Here is a 14,824-nt window from a genome sequence, read left to right as displayed (position 1 = left end):
AAGAAAAAGAAGGTGGCCAAAAACTGTTCCCTGTGGGACTCCAGAGGTCACTTCAGTAGTGGAAGATAGAAAGTCCCCAGTTACGGTAAATTGTTGTCTAAAAGTTAAGAAGTTGCGGATCCAGGAAAGTGTTAACGAATCTAAACAAAGCGGAGAGTTTGGATATTAGGCGACAGTGGGGAACGTCATCTAATGCTTTTGAGAAATCTAAAAAAAACGGCGTCGGTTTTAGGGACAGAGTCCACATTAGTGTGAAGGTCATGCATGGGTGAATTCAAGTAGCTGTGCCTCACATGAGTACCCTTTGTGAGATCCATACTGATATTTATAGAAAAAGTTACTTTCAAGATGACACACGGAATGGGAGAACTGTTTTTTTATTTTTTAGAAGAGAGGGCAAGCCGCAACTGAAGTACTTTTGCTTTGCTAGGGGAATGGAAGAATTGTATTCCTTTTCCCATTCTGCATATTTTACCCAGGCACGGCAGCATTAGAATTTTGGGCGAGGTGAAAAAGTCTTTTTTTTTTTTATTGTTTAATGTTTTTAGCATTTTGTTAAACCATGGTTGATCACTGTTGAAGTGAATCTGGACTAGTGGAACAAAAGTGTCAATAAGTTTGAATACTTTAGACTTAAAGAGGTGCCAATTTTCTTTGACCGTTCTAGTATGACGTCCATCAACGTAAAATCAATAAAATAGGGGAAGAGCACTGTTTATTGAATCAAAGTTGGCCTTGTTAAAATAAAGTTGCAGATTATCTTTGTCGTAACTTGTTTTTTTTCTTTTCTGTTTGAATGGCGATGGTTTGAATGGATGTAATGAGCTCTGGGATAGACGTAAGGACTAAATCCAAAATGTTATCCCCTCGTGTGGGATTACGTATTTGTACAAAGTCAGTGTTCTGACAGACATCCAAGAAGTGTTCAATCTTGCGAAGCAAGTATGGACCAATCTATTAGCGAAAAGTCACCAAATAAAAATATGTTCTCTTTAGGGAAATCTTTGCGTATGGAATAAAGTTGATCATGAAAAGTGTTAATGAACTTCGAAGTACTGTCAGGAGGGTGATAACAAACCCCCAGGATGTTTCTTTTTTCCAGAATGAGGAATAAAGACCAACCCAAGTTGTTTCTATATTGCCATCAGCTAAAGTGACTTATGACAATTTTTTTTTTTGACACAATTTGTAACATTTTTTTTATCTATTCTTTCAAGTAGGTACAAGTTAGTGAGAACTGTTAGTCAGCATTTCTTTATTTTGAATTTCTGGTTTGGGTTATGTCTCCGTATGGATCAGATCAGAATCATTATCGCAAAGGAACGATGATAATATATCGCATTTTGGAATGACACCTCATAGAATTGTGAATGATATTAAAAGTGAAAGGGTGTTAGTGACAATGCAAGAACTGGCCGATTTATTGCATGGCAGTTTTGCTGGATTGTTTACCTTTTGCTATCTTAGCAATGGCTAAACAGAGTTCAAATGACAGTTGACGACATAGGTAGTGTTATCAATCTTCAGTTTGTCGAAGCTTAGTTTAAAAGCGTACTCGATTAGTTTGCTTCTTGCATTACGGACAGGGATAGAAAAGTCCTTCTACAGAGAAGAGCTTGCCTTTCAAATTGGGACCGGAAGAAAGGATGCTCTCTTTGTCCTTAAACCTAGAGAACGTAACAATGATGGGGTGTTTTTCTCGGTGGTGTGCCACCCAATGCAATGGGCTCTTTCGATGTTATCGGGGTTAGTGCTGATACCGAAATTGCGACTACAGAGCTAAGAACCTTTCTTTCTGATAAAGCCTAGTTTCATTTGGTCCGTCTATGATTCCATAAAAGAGCAAGTTAAAACAGTGTGATCGGTTTTTGGCATCATTACATTTAGAAGCCACATTATTCAGTTTTGACGATAAAGTGACAAAATTTTCGCTGGAAGTGGGGACAATGTGCAAGGTTTCGTGTTTTGTAAGTTCAGCCTCCAGCGCGGTCACTTTTACAGATAGTTTATCTGCTTGTCTGCATTCCTTTGTTGCTCTTTCATGGTTTTCATATCTGAAAGAATTCCCCTTTGCCCTTCCTCTATTCTATTGCCAATAGTAAGTATTTGCGCTTGTACGTCATCAGAACCATCAGGCCAGGGGTCAGGGTTGGATTCAACGTCGCCTGCTACCAGCAGTCGTGAACATGACAAGCAAAAGACGAAGAATGATTCAAACAGCAAACAAGCACGCTTACAAAAAGCTAGAGTGTCGAAGAGGGATGACACTATCACTACAGAGGAACGGCTACAAAAGCGGGTGCTCATATAATTAACCTGGCACAGTAGAAGTGGTGAGCATCCCGTCTTGCCGGTGTCATGCCCCAAGAAGAAATCGTTGATGGCCTCCTTATATAGGGTCCTGCCGATTGTAGGCGATCCAGGTTGCCAGGGCATTGTTATTCATTGGTCCAGAACTGGCTGCTGTGTTGTGGCATTGGTGAAAAAGACAAAGGAAGAAGTTGTTCCATGGGCGCCAAGATGTGGCCGCTTGGTATTCTGAAAAAGAGCAGCACCTGGAACAGTAGAAGTGGTCAGTATTCCATCTTGCCGGTGTCACGCATAAAATATTTAATAATTATAATAATTGTATTGATCATTTCTATCTTAATCTTGGAGCAGAATCCTTTTTGACGTTCATTATCTGGTGCATGCAAGCTTGTACAAATTCCAGTGAAAACCGACAGATAAACTAAAAAAAAGAAAGAACAATACATTAATTTTTGGAGTTTGTGCCAGCAGAGGACTTCAGACCTTTTCACATCGAACCGAACCTAAGGTTCTGTTTCACGTCAATTTCGAAAAATTTCGCATTAGAGTTTCGAGAGCCAGGTTTTTCTTTTCAGCATGCAATAAAGCGTCTTTTTGTTATACAATTAAAGCAAGAGGGGAAACATAGCATAAAACCACTGGCACTATTTTTTCGACTTTATTACTCACCCATGCCGTCAAACACAACTGCGCTTCTGTGCGTCAGCCCAAACAGAAAAGCTTGAAAAAATTGGTATACAGTCGAACCTCGATATAACGAACTTCAATGTAACGAAATCCTCGATTTAACGAAGTATTTTATTTTTCATAATTTTTTGCCCATAGACCCCATGTATTTTTAGTCTCTATATAACGAAGTCCATTTTGCTGCTATTTCAATATAACGAAGCGCCATTGCCATAGAAGGCAATAAATAAATAAACTCTAAAAAACAACTTCGCAAAAAAAATTGTGGTTAAAAAAAAAAAAATTATGCGCAAACGCGAGCGCTTTGATAGGTTACTTCACGGGGACAGGCCTTCCAACGTTCGTAGGCTGCCCGAGGATGCGGCGCCGGTAGCGCCGGCGAGGCATGCGGCAAAGCGGATTCCGCGGGGCTGGCCAGAAAATGCCGAGCAGAAAGTTTACACGGCATAACAGCATCACCACTGACATTCACTGATCATAGTCCACTGTACCGCGGGTAGCGCGGGAGCCAACTTCAGCGGGGGAGCGACATGATGGCGCGACCCTGGCGCGACCGCACGGGCAGTGCCATCTAGGAGAAGACCGAGAGGACCAATTATCGTCTTGCGACCGTGATGTAAAGCAAAGGCGCAAGCACACTGTGGGCGCAAGGGGGCAAGTAAACTGTGCGGGCAAGAGTGCTGTGTAGGTTGGAAACATTGGCACCGCCTAAACTAAACAGCTTTATTTTTCAACCGGGCGGTTCACTCACGTGCTTGCTGCCATAAGGAAACGTAAAGTTCTTTCTTTGGATGAGAAAGCAAACGTTTTGGACGCCATCCTGAAGAAAGTGCTGAGATCACGAGCACTCGGGAAGTGCTCGACGCAATGGACGTACTGAGGAGGTACACGGCGTCGCATAGGCAGCAAGATGCCGTGCAAGCGCTCCGGGCGCTCGAACGCCGCATGACGCCGCTGCTACTGTCGGGCAAGGTGCAAGCAAAACTCGCGGACTACTTTGCCCCTAAATAAATGTCATTTTCGGTGAGTTTTCATACCCGTAAAATGTTTCAGAATTTTTTTTTTTTTTTTTGCATGCTAGAGCCAAATTTTGATTTAGCGAAATTTCAATGTAACGAAGTAAATTGCGAATTTTACCGACTTCGTTACATCGAGGTTTAACTGTATGTCCCGAGGAGTGTCACGTGATCCTGACAAGTCGGACGTGAAACTAGTTTCCTTACCGTATTACCAGGATTCTAGAATCTAAAACAGCCTCTTGATGTCTGCGACTGCAACTATATCCACGTGAATATCATTCACGGAATCGCCACGGTAGGTTGACGTCACAATCATGAGATCTCCACACGTCCTCGAAAACGCTCCGCTCGCTTTTTCTGGGGCACGATCGAGCACGAGCGGCCCAATCCTTTACACCCTCCTTCATCTACGTCTGTTAGGCGTAGTGTAGTTTAGCTTTGGTCAGCTCAAACACTTACGGCGACGACAAGGCAGTTTACAAAGCGATCTTGTGCTCGCACATGCTCTCCCGGGCACGAAAAGCACAAAACAATTACATGTCTTGGTTGATTTGTGAGCTACTAACTTCGTTGAATATCTCACGTGTACACACACAATTATCTACTAAGACATCAGGTAGAGTCACATAGCTTTTGCGAAGGAGACCAAATAAAACGAGGTGCGGTGCTTTCTCTTTCTGCCGTATGGTCCAGAAACACACATTGATCTATTCTACGTCCGGTTTTCAATATACCTTTTCTGATTTTCTGCCGGGACAAACTTAAAAGACGTGCCGCTAATTCTTGCTCATTGAAACATACACAAGAAGCTGGTCAACCGGAAGCCATCTCGGCCACAGGAAGTTCCGCTATTGCTTGTTTATGCTTATATTGGAATACTATGTGTACACCCCAACCCTCCTGGGTTAAAGTATATCAATACTTCAAACTCCTAGCAGTCCTGCTATAGGTCATTTCACTCGGACTTGTCCCTATCTAAAATACTGTTCTCAAGATAACGTAATCAAAATACTTTGGTAGTATTCTGTTTTCTTGCAAATATGTTTCATTGAGGGTATTTGCTACTTTTTCTTAATTACACTTCTCACTATCTTTTATTATCGCGAACAGTATGGGCACGAATCCTGGAGCGCGTGGCCTTCGATGTATATTCTGAACTACCTGGAGGCTGATAATACAGTATATTGGAGAAGGGAAGCTGTGAGAGTGCAATATAGATTTTCCGATTTTCTGCCGAGACAAACTTAACCCTTTGCCTACCGCAAAAATTTTGCAAAAAAACAATTTGAAAATACCAAATTTGATGTGCCCTATAAATTTAATATGCAATACAAAGGCCAAAAACAAAGGCCAAAATATTTATTATATAAGAAATCTGTGAACAGACCGCAAAAGAAAAAGGGACTAAAGTTCCGCTTCACTGCATTACCGCAGACAGGCAATGTCACCTTGCACATGGACGTTCAGGCCGGGCGTAGCAGTACTGCAGACAGTTCCCATCACCTTGCACGCAAAGTGAACGCAAAACGTGGAGGGGCTGGAGGGGGATTTTCTACATTGATTGTAGTCCAATGCCGACACGTCGTCACAATGTCCTCCTCGAAATCTGAGTCGTCTGAGCTCAAATTCAATAACTCAGTTGCATCGCTCTCGCTGTTCGATAAAAGATTCGTTTCCTCGTCTTCTGAATCTGAAGAGGCGTCACAATATCTTTGTTTTCGCCCCAATTTTGAGGCAAGATCATCACTACGAATGCAGCGACCAGGAGTTGACTGCGCCATTTTTAAATCCCCTGTTGTCTGTGTTGGAACAATTTTCTTGCAAATTGAGAAATTTGCCAGGTTTTTTTTTCCGTGAAGCGCCATCTACTTACGGCAAAGCTTACCAGAAACACGTGGACTAGCCCAGTTCGTCCATGGTAGGTATTGGAGCCCGAATCAATGTGGACGAGCCCAGCTCGTCTTCGGGAGGAGTGGTACAAACAGTGTGGACGAACCCAGGTCGCCCATGGTAGGAAAAGGGTTAAGACGCGCTGCTCATTCTTGCTCATTGAAACATACATAAGAAACTGGTCAACCGGAAGCTATCTCAGCCACAGGACGTTCCGCCATTGCTTGTTTATGTTTACCTTGGAATACCATGTATTCCAAGGTATCCCCCCCCCCCCCCCCCCCCCCCCCGTGTTAAATAAAGAGTATCAATACCAATTCTTCAAACTCCTAGCAGTCGTGCTATAGGTCGCTTCACTCAGACTTGTGCCTGTCTCAAATGCTGTTCTCAAGATAATGTAATCTAAATACTTTGGTAGTATTCTGGTTTCTTGCAAATACGTTTCATTGAGAGTATTTGCTACTCTCTCTTAATTACACTTCTCACTATCTTTTACTATTGTGAACAGTATGAACACGAATGCTGGAGCGCGCGTGTGGCCGTTGATGTATTTTGCATTACCTGGAGTTTGATAAAAGAGTATATTGGAGAGGGGACGCTGTGAGGGTGTGCACACCAGGGTAAGTGCACGTTCTTGCTGCCCCCTCTCCACTCCACAGTTTTATCAGCCCCGAGGTTGTGCAGCTTGCACTGAAGGCCACACACTCCAGGAACTCCAGCTCGTACTCTTTGCGATAGTAGTCATCTTGTAGCATTTCTGATCAACTTGCACTGGAACTGCCTCGAAACAATGTGCAGTGCTCCTCGGTGGTGGCGCGCGGAGTCTGTGCAGTTTGAAGACAAAATGCACTGTGCCGTGACGCCTTTCTTGGCATGCCGGTATGGGCAGTTGCATAATAAAAGATCATGTGACCATCCACCTAGCCCCTTCCTCAGTTTTTGAATTTATTTTCATTGTGTTCTCTCTCTTACTCCAGCATTTGTCCTCATGTTTTTAGAGCGCAGCTCTTAGGGGCCCGTTTCCAGTCTGAGCGGCGTCGCCGTCAGCGTAACCGGGGGGGGTGACATGACCCTTGGGGTCACGTGCCCCCCCCCCGAGGTCACGTGACCCCCCCTCCCCCGAGATCACGTGACCCCCTCAGTACCCTTCCCTACTCCTCCTCAAGAGCTGCGCTCCAATTCGGCGTTACAGGGATTTGTAAACGGCTTTCATTTTTAGAGCGCAGCTCTTAGGGGCCCGTTCCCGGCTTGAGCGGCGTCGGCATAACCAAGGTCACCCCAAAGTCACGCGACTCCCAAGGTCACGTGGCCCTCAGAGGTCACGTGACCTCTCGCCCAGGGTCACGTGACCCCCAAGGTCATGTGACACCCAAAGTCACGTGACCCCCGAGGTCACATGACCACCCCCCCAGGGTCATGTGACCCCCCCGCCGAAATCACGTGACCTCCCCGATGACGTCATCGTCACTGATGACGTCACCGGCATCCGCATCGTCATCGTCATCATCACTGATGACGTCATCAGTGACGTCACTGATGACCTCACCGGCATCCGCATCGTCATCATCATTGATGACGTCATCAGTGACGTCACTGATGACCTCACCGGCATCCGCATCGTCATCACCACTGATGACGTCATCAGTGACGTCACTGACATCCGCATCGTCATCATCGCTGATGACGTCATCGGAGTCCGCATCGTCATCGTCACTGATGACGTCATCGGCATCGTCACGTGACCCCCCAAGGTCACTTCACCCCCCCTCCAGTACCCTTCCCTCCTCCTCCTCAAGAGCTGCGCTCTAATTCGGTGTTACAGGGAGTTGTAAACGGCTTTCACTTTTTTGTTTGATTTTTATTTATTCTTTTTCTGGCATCTGGGCGCTGCGTGCAAATGAAGTGCATCATGTTCTTGTGCTAAAGCGCAGTTCGAACAGACACATATTTGTCTTACCTGCTTCGGATCACATAAAAAGTACAACTTCCGGCGCACATATACGGAGCAAAATTTTACGTTTTCGTTTGGACGGCCATGTTGAAAACTTGAGCGTATTCATAATACGGGCGAAGGAGGGAGAGGGTTGCAGCGTGGTGGAACCTGGCAGAGGTGCTTCAGCCACGGGTGTAGTGTGGCCGCTACTAGTGACTCAGCTGTCAAGAGGAAAATAGCACATCGTCTGCTTCGCGACATGGCCAACATGCGACATCGGCAACATTGACCGGTTTAGGCGCAAGATCTGTCGTACCATGTGTGAATAGGAGTGTCAGCCAGACAGTTTGCTTCTGTTTTCCTCCTGTGCACAGAGATTAGCAAGGTTTTCTTTTCTTACATTTTTTTCCCGGAAACCCACACTCTCAAAATTTGAGTATAAAATTCTGAGGACACCTAAGCACTCCTTACGAGTTGTGAATGCGGAAGCATAAATGTCGTTCTTTGTGCTGCGGCCGCTTCTGAACCTCGGTGCCACGGCCGCTTCTGATCCTCTCGGCGCCGTGGCCGCTTCTGATCTTTTTGGCACCTCGGGCGTTTCTGCTCCTCTCGGCGGGGGCTGCAGCGCCATGGAGTGTGGGGTGGCGTTCCTTGGAACTATGCCGCGTGAGCCAATGGGGGTTTATTTGTCAATTCGTTTTACAGACCACAGGCATCACCCCATAAGATAGGAATATTGGTGCTGCTTGGCACGGCTTCAAAAGCTGATAACGCCAGTTCGCTCCATGCGACAGTTAATGTTTTCGCATTAATAAATGAACCGCCTAAAACCCCTTTGTGATAAGTTTCACTGCATTGCGTTCATTGGCTTATTTATAAGGCATTTTCGATGTCTGCATAGCCTTTGGGAACACACTGTAATCAAGGTGTACAGTGGCCCAATTTTTTAATAATATCAAGCGAGCGTTGACTGCTGGGACGCCAGTGCTGTGCCGCGGAGTCTTGCGGCGATACGGGAGAGATTAGGCACGTGCGCACAAAGCCCTTTCTGGTGGGAGCGTCGTCTGCTAGGCTAATCCGTTGATCGCACACAGCCCCTGCTCCGTAGCGAATGACTCATGAGGGCAGGGCGCTTTCAATGTCGAAGTGCATCGCCGATACGCCAATCCTCTTGGAATGTGAATGCGTTCACTATCCTAGTTACGGTAGCCTGTATAACCCCGACTGTTGTTGCTCTATTTCTTTGAGTCATGCCGCCCATCGACATTCTCGGAACACGTTCCCGTGTTTCTCTAGGCACTCGAGGAGGCATAAAAATGTCCGTGCACCCGCTGGTCAAAGAAAAGTGTGATCACCCGGCTACATAGCTAGATGACGACAGCAACAACGCAGTTGATAACACAAAACACCAAGCGGAAACCCTATCTATGCTCCCTTTCACTTTGTGTTGTACCGCAGCTGACGCTACAAGCCATCTTGGCCAGTCCAAAGTGTGTCACGTGGCCTTCCCATTGGGTACAACTGCACAGGGAAGCACGATGTCCCGTGGATTGGTGAAAGCACTGGATTGGTTTTGATGGCTCGTAGCATTGTCTGTGGTATATAGTTTAATGATGCATTGTTGCATTCAGTTTGTCGCGTCACCATATTTTTCAATTTTTGTTGGTTCACCAAAGTAAATGCAAACATAAAATTAAAAAAAAAAGTAAATTAACTCCGAGATGACATGCGGGTGTGTCAGCTGTATCAAAAAAAAAGAGAAAGAAAGCAAGTGCTGTCCTATGCTAGCAGATAATGAACAGGGGGTGTGCGGTCAACGTAAAAATTTAGCAGACGACGCTCGCAACGGAAAGAGTTTTGTTCACACGTGCCTATTCTCTCCCGTGACACCGCATTTCTTCGCGGCACAGCGCTGGCCGTCCGGCGGTCGACGCTTGCTTGATATTATAAAAAAATAGGGCCACTGTACAGACACATGACTGTGAACTTGTATTCATCAACAGTCTTCGACACAATGCTCAGTTGATATGATGTGACATACGTGATGTAATCAGCGCTCTGTTTGTGTACATCTTCCCTGTCCATGTCTCTTTGCAATGTTTTTACCCTTTTAAAATACACATGGCCTATTTAGGTTCTTCAGGTTTCTCATCCATGGTTGTGACACATGGGAAGAGAGGGGCTGGTGACCCAGTTGACTGGAAAGCCCCATAAAATTAAACCATTGTTCGGTGCCCAGGTCTTTTTTCTTTTCGAAAGAAGGGTAACCAACAGCAGACAGTAGTGAAACCCTCGGCACGTATTTACCCATTTTTGTTCCTAAAACTAGCTGCCCATAGTCTGGACTACGAGTTTCTACATTAGTGAAGCAGATTTGAATGGAGAGGGATTAGTCCCCCCAACTTTTATCTGTATAGTAGAAAATCCATGTTAGCAGGACATCACTGCATCGCATGCTGGAATTCTTTTACTGATAACTAGAAGGAAGTCACGAAGTTATTGCCAATTAGAAAACCTCATATCTAACAGTCTCCCGAAACCTTGTTCTTGTTTCACTCTCTGATTAATGAGTTATCCAACTCTTAAAAAGTATTTATATCCAGATTCTCGACCCAAAAATACCACGTAAAAATGTTTTGTTGTCAGGAAAGAAAAATAATTCTAAAGTACAGAACTTCAAAATGAGCTTCTAAGCACCATGGGTATCAAACTTTTGATAGACCTAACTAAATAATTGTGCACACTCTGAGTGTAGTAAATAGAAGATGTGTAAACTGCATTAAAGTATATTTTTTCTTAAGATTTTCGCTTTTAAAGACTAGGGACTCCCCTTGATTAATGGTGTCAGTTCTGTTTGAAAGCTATGGCGAATTGAATTCAAAAGGGCAGCAACATACTGCATAGGTTCAGCAAGACTGCATTAGTGGCTACTCTTTTCTAAACTAATTGGCTATCTTAGTTGGGCGTAATAATGGGTGTTTGTTACAGGCCGCCGGATAATAAAAGAGATTTTGTTATTGAGCTGTATTAATGCCTTTCTGAACTCGCATGTAAATATCCTAACGCTTTAGTTACCCTTTTTGGTGATTTCAATTATCCAAATATTGACTGGTCTACTATTTGTTCTAGCTGTGCATTTTCTCAAGAGTTTATTGACCTTTGTTTAGATTTTAACCTATCTAATGTTATCACTCAACCCACTAGAATTACCAATCGCTGCAGCAACATACTCGACCTATGTTTAAGCAATGACCTTTCTCTCTTCAGCAGCGTCACATACTTACCCAGCATTAGCGACCACCTCGTCATTGAGCTAACATTCTCCATCACTACTCCTAAGAAATCACGTTATTGCAAATTCATTCACGATTATGCGAGAGCCGACTACGCATCTATCAACACCAACCTCGAAGAATTTTATCACATATTCTCAGTAAACTTCGCAGAAAGGACGGTCATTGAAAACTGGATTCTTTTCAAAGATAGACTAACATCCCTAATCAAACGTTTCGTTCCACTCACTCGAATTATATCCGATAACACTAACCCTTGGTACGATAAAACAGTTCATTGTCACTCCAACAGGAAAAAAAGAGCTTATACGAGGGCAAAGGCTCATAACACTAACGCATCTTGGAACGCCTATCACGAATGCGCTAGGGCCTACAAATCCGCGATTCATGATGCCAAATCCAAATTTTATACTCATGACCTCCCCAACATTTTAACCAATAAACCTAAAAAGTTTTGGAAAGTAATTAACCCAGCACTCTCTTCCATTACAATTCGTTGACGAGTACGGCCTTCCACTTTTTGACGAACATAGTGCTCTTGAAACTAACACCCCCTTCATCCTCCTATGAATCCTATCATGATCGATTGCTCTGGTGTACTGAAGGCCATTGATCAGCTGAAGGTGTCTTCTAGCTCTGGCGACGACCAAATAAACTCGAAAATATTAATAAATACTAAACACGTCTCTTCAACTTTCCTCTGCGACATTTTCTCGCAGTCTCTTCAGCTTTCTGAAATTCCATGCGATTGGAAAATCGCTAACGTCATCCCCGTTTACAAAGCAGGTGATCGCCAACTAATCAACAACTATCGCCCGATCTCGCTCACCAGTGTGTCGTCTAAACTCTTAGAGCATATACTCTATTCTAACATAATAAACTTTCTAGACTCCCACAGCCTTCTTTTCGAGCATCAGCACGACTTTCGCAAGTCATACTCATGCGAAACGCAACTAACAGCTTTTCTTACTGACGTTTACTCAAACTTTGATTCTAATAAGCAAACTGACGCCATATTTATTGATTTCTCCAAGGCATTTGACAGGGTCCCTCATCAACGTCTCTTACTGAAACTTAGAAATATTAATATCCATCCCTCAGTCGTCAAATGGATCTCCGAATTCCTCACAAATCGCACCCAGTACTCATCTATTAACAACACCAAATCTACCACCTGCACTGTAACCTCCGGCGTCCCCCAGGGAACCGTTCTTGGCCCCCTTCTATTTTTAATATACATTAATGATCTCTACCTCAACATCTCTTCAATACGTCTCTTCGTTGACGACTGTGTAATTTATAGACCTATTAATTCAAACCACGATAATCAAATTTTGCAGAATGACCTCGCACTTATAACTCAGTGGTGCCACAAATGGCAAATGACTTTAAACTTTAATAAATGTAAATCTCTATCATTCACCCGCAGTTCACATGTTTCATCCTTTTCTTATCACCTTTCCACTATCCCAGTAGCTACCTGTTCCTCATATAAATACCTAGGCGTTCACCTGACCTCTGATCTGTCATGGACTACTCACATAAATGCTGTCACTGCCGATGCTAACCGTACTCTCGGATTTCTTCGCCGTAACCTCAGACTAGCTACACCTTCAGTAAAACTACTAGCTTATACGACCTTGGTCAGATCTAAACTTGAATTTGCTTCATCTATATGGTCACCATGGCAATCATATCTAACTAACAACCTTGAATCCGTTCAAAACAGAGGTCTTCGTTTTATTTACTCTGACTACTCCCCATACACTAGCATATCAGGATTACGCAAATCGGCTAACCTTGACTTACTTTCTTTACGTCGAAGGGTGTCACGTCTCACTCTTCTTCACAAAATCTTTTACCACAACTACCATCTAAAAGATTCTCTACTATCACCTCCCTACCGTATTTTCCCTCGTTTTGACCACTCATGTAAACTGCGCTCAATTACTTCGTCATCTGTCTCCTATAAAATGTCGACTTTACCATCTGCTATTGACGATTGGAACTCATTACCTGACCTCATTGTAAACATGACTGATACTAACAAGTTTGCTGCAGCCATTAACCTCTTTCTTTCTGAAATACAAGTATAGATTACAGCGTGTTTTTTTATTAACTATTTTTGTTGATGTTTTTAGTGTGTTCACTCCCTTGTATAATGCCCCCTGGGGCCCTCAAGGAAAATAAATGATGATGATGATGATGATTTCTTGAGTGTGCTAATACACATGAGCTTCTTTCTTGTAGGTGATGGAGCTGCACCGTGGGGGAAAACAAGCAGACCATTGAAATTCACCAAGGTTGTCTCATTCAGTTGCTGTTCCTGCACCCATGTCACCAGAGATCAGCGTGGAATCGTGAGCCACCTGGTTGCCCATGGCGATGAACAATTTAAGAGCCAGCATCCTCCTGTGTCTTCTGGATCCAGGTCCGAAGTGCCAAGCAACACTCAAAAGCTCAAAAGTGGTCCTCGAGCCTTTGATCGGAATTCGGATCTGAGAAGGCATAACCAAACACGCACTCGTGAGAAGCCATTTAAGTGCAACCTTTGCCCAAAGTCATTTGCTCTGAATTCGAATCTGAGAATCGATAGTCAAACACACACTGGTGAGAAGCCATTTAAGTGCAGGCTTTGCCAAAAAGCCTTTGCTCGGAATGCAAATCTGAAAGTCCATAATCGGACACATACTGGTGAAAAGCCATTTAAGTGCCAGCTTTGTTTCCAAGCCTTTGTTCAGAATTCACATCTGAGAGGCCATAATCAAAGACACACTGGTGAAAAGCCATTCAAGTGCAAGCTTTGTTCCCAAGCCTTTGCTCAGAATTCACATCTGAGAGACCATAATCAAACACACACTGGTGAAAAGCCATTTAAGTGCAAGCTTTGTTCCCAAGCCTTTGCTCGGAATTCACATCTGAGAGACCATAATCAAACACACACTGGTGAAAAGCCATTTAAGTGCAAGCTTTGCCCAAAATCATTTGCTCTGAATTCAGCTCTGAGAAGGCATAATAATACACACACAGGTGAAAAACCATATAAGTGCAAGCTTTGCCCCCAAGCCTTTGCTCAGAATCATCATCTGAGAGACCATAATCAAACACACACTGGTGAAAAGCCATTCAAGTGCAAGTTTTGCCCAAAATCATTTGCCCGGAATTCGCATCTAAGAGTCCATAATGGAACACACACTGGTGAAAAGCCATTTATGTGCAAGCTTTGCCCAAAAGCCTTTGCTCGGAATTCAGATCTGAAAAGGCATAAGCCAACACACACTTGTTAAAAAAACAATTGGGCAGCACACTTTGCCCAAAAGCCTTTGCTCTGTATTCAGCTCTGAGAAAGCATAACCCAACACACACTGGTGAAATGCCATTTAAGTGCAAGCTTTGCCCTAAGCCTTTGCTTGGAATGCACATCTGAAAGACCATAGTCAAGCACACACTGGTGAAAAGCCTTTCAAGTGCAAGCTTTACCCCCAGGCCTTTTCTCGAAATTCCTATCTGACCCGCCATAGTCGAACAGGTGGAAAAACCATTTGTGCAAGCACAGCTTTCAAGCATTTTTTTCATAATTCCAGTCTGAACTGCCATATCAAACAGTGCTCAAAAACCTTACAGATGCACACATTCTGAATGCCTTTGGGCTGACCTGTAAGTTGAGCCTGCCATGCTTTATAATGTGTGTA

General features: G+C 43.9%; 1 pseudogene; it reads left to right on the top strand.

The window, feature by feature from the left end:
* The first annotated feature begins 9,973 nt into the window (after nt 1-9,973).
* Nucleotides 9,974-14,370, top strand: LOC120836133 (annotated as a pseudogene).
* Nucleotides 14,371-14,824: the final 454 nt, after the last annotated feature.

The sequence above is a fragment of the Ixodes scapularis genome, unplaced genomic scaffold (genome assembly GCF_016920785.2).
Source record: "Ixodes scapularis isolate PalLabHiFi unplaced genomic scaffold, ASM1692078v2 PGA_scaffold10__122_contigs__length_95168666, whole genome shotgun sequence".
Classification (NCBI taxonomy): Eukaryota; Metazoa; Arthropoda; class Arachnida; order Ixodida; family Ixodidae; genus Ixodes; species Ixodes scapularis.
This window is presented reverse-complemented; position numbering and strand designations above follow the sequence as displayed.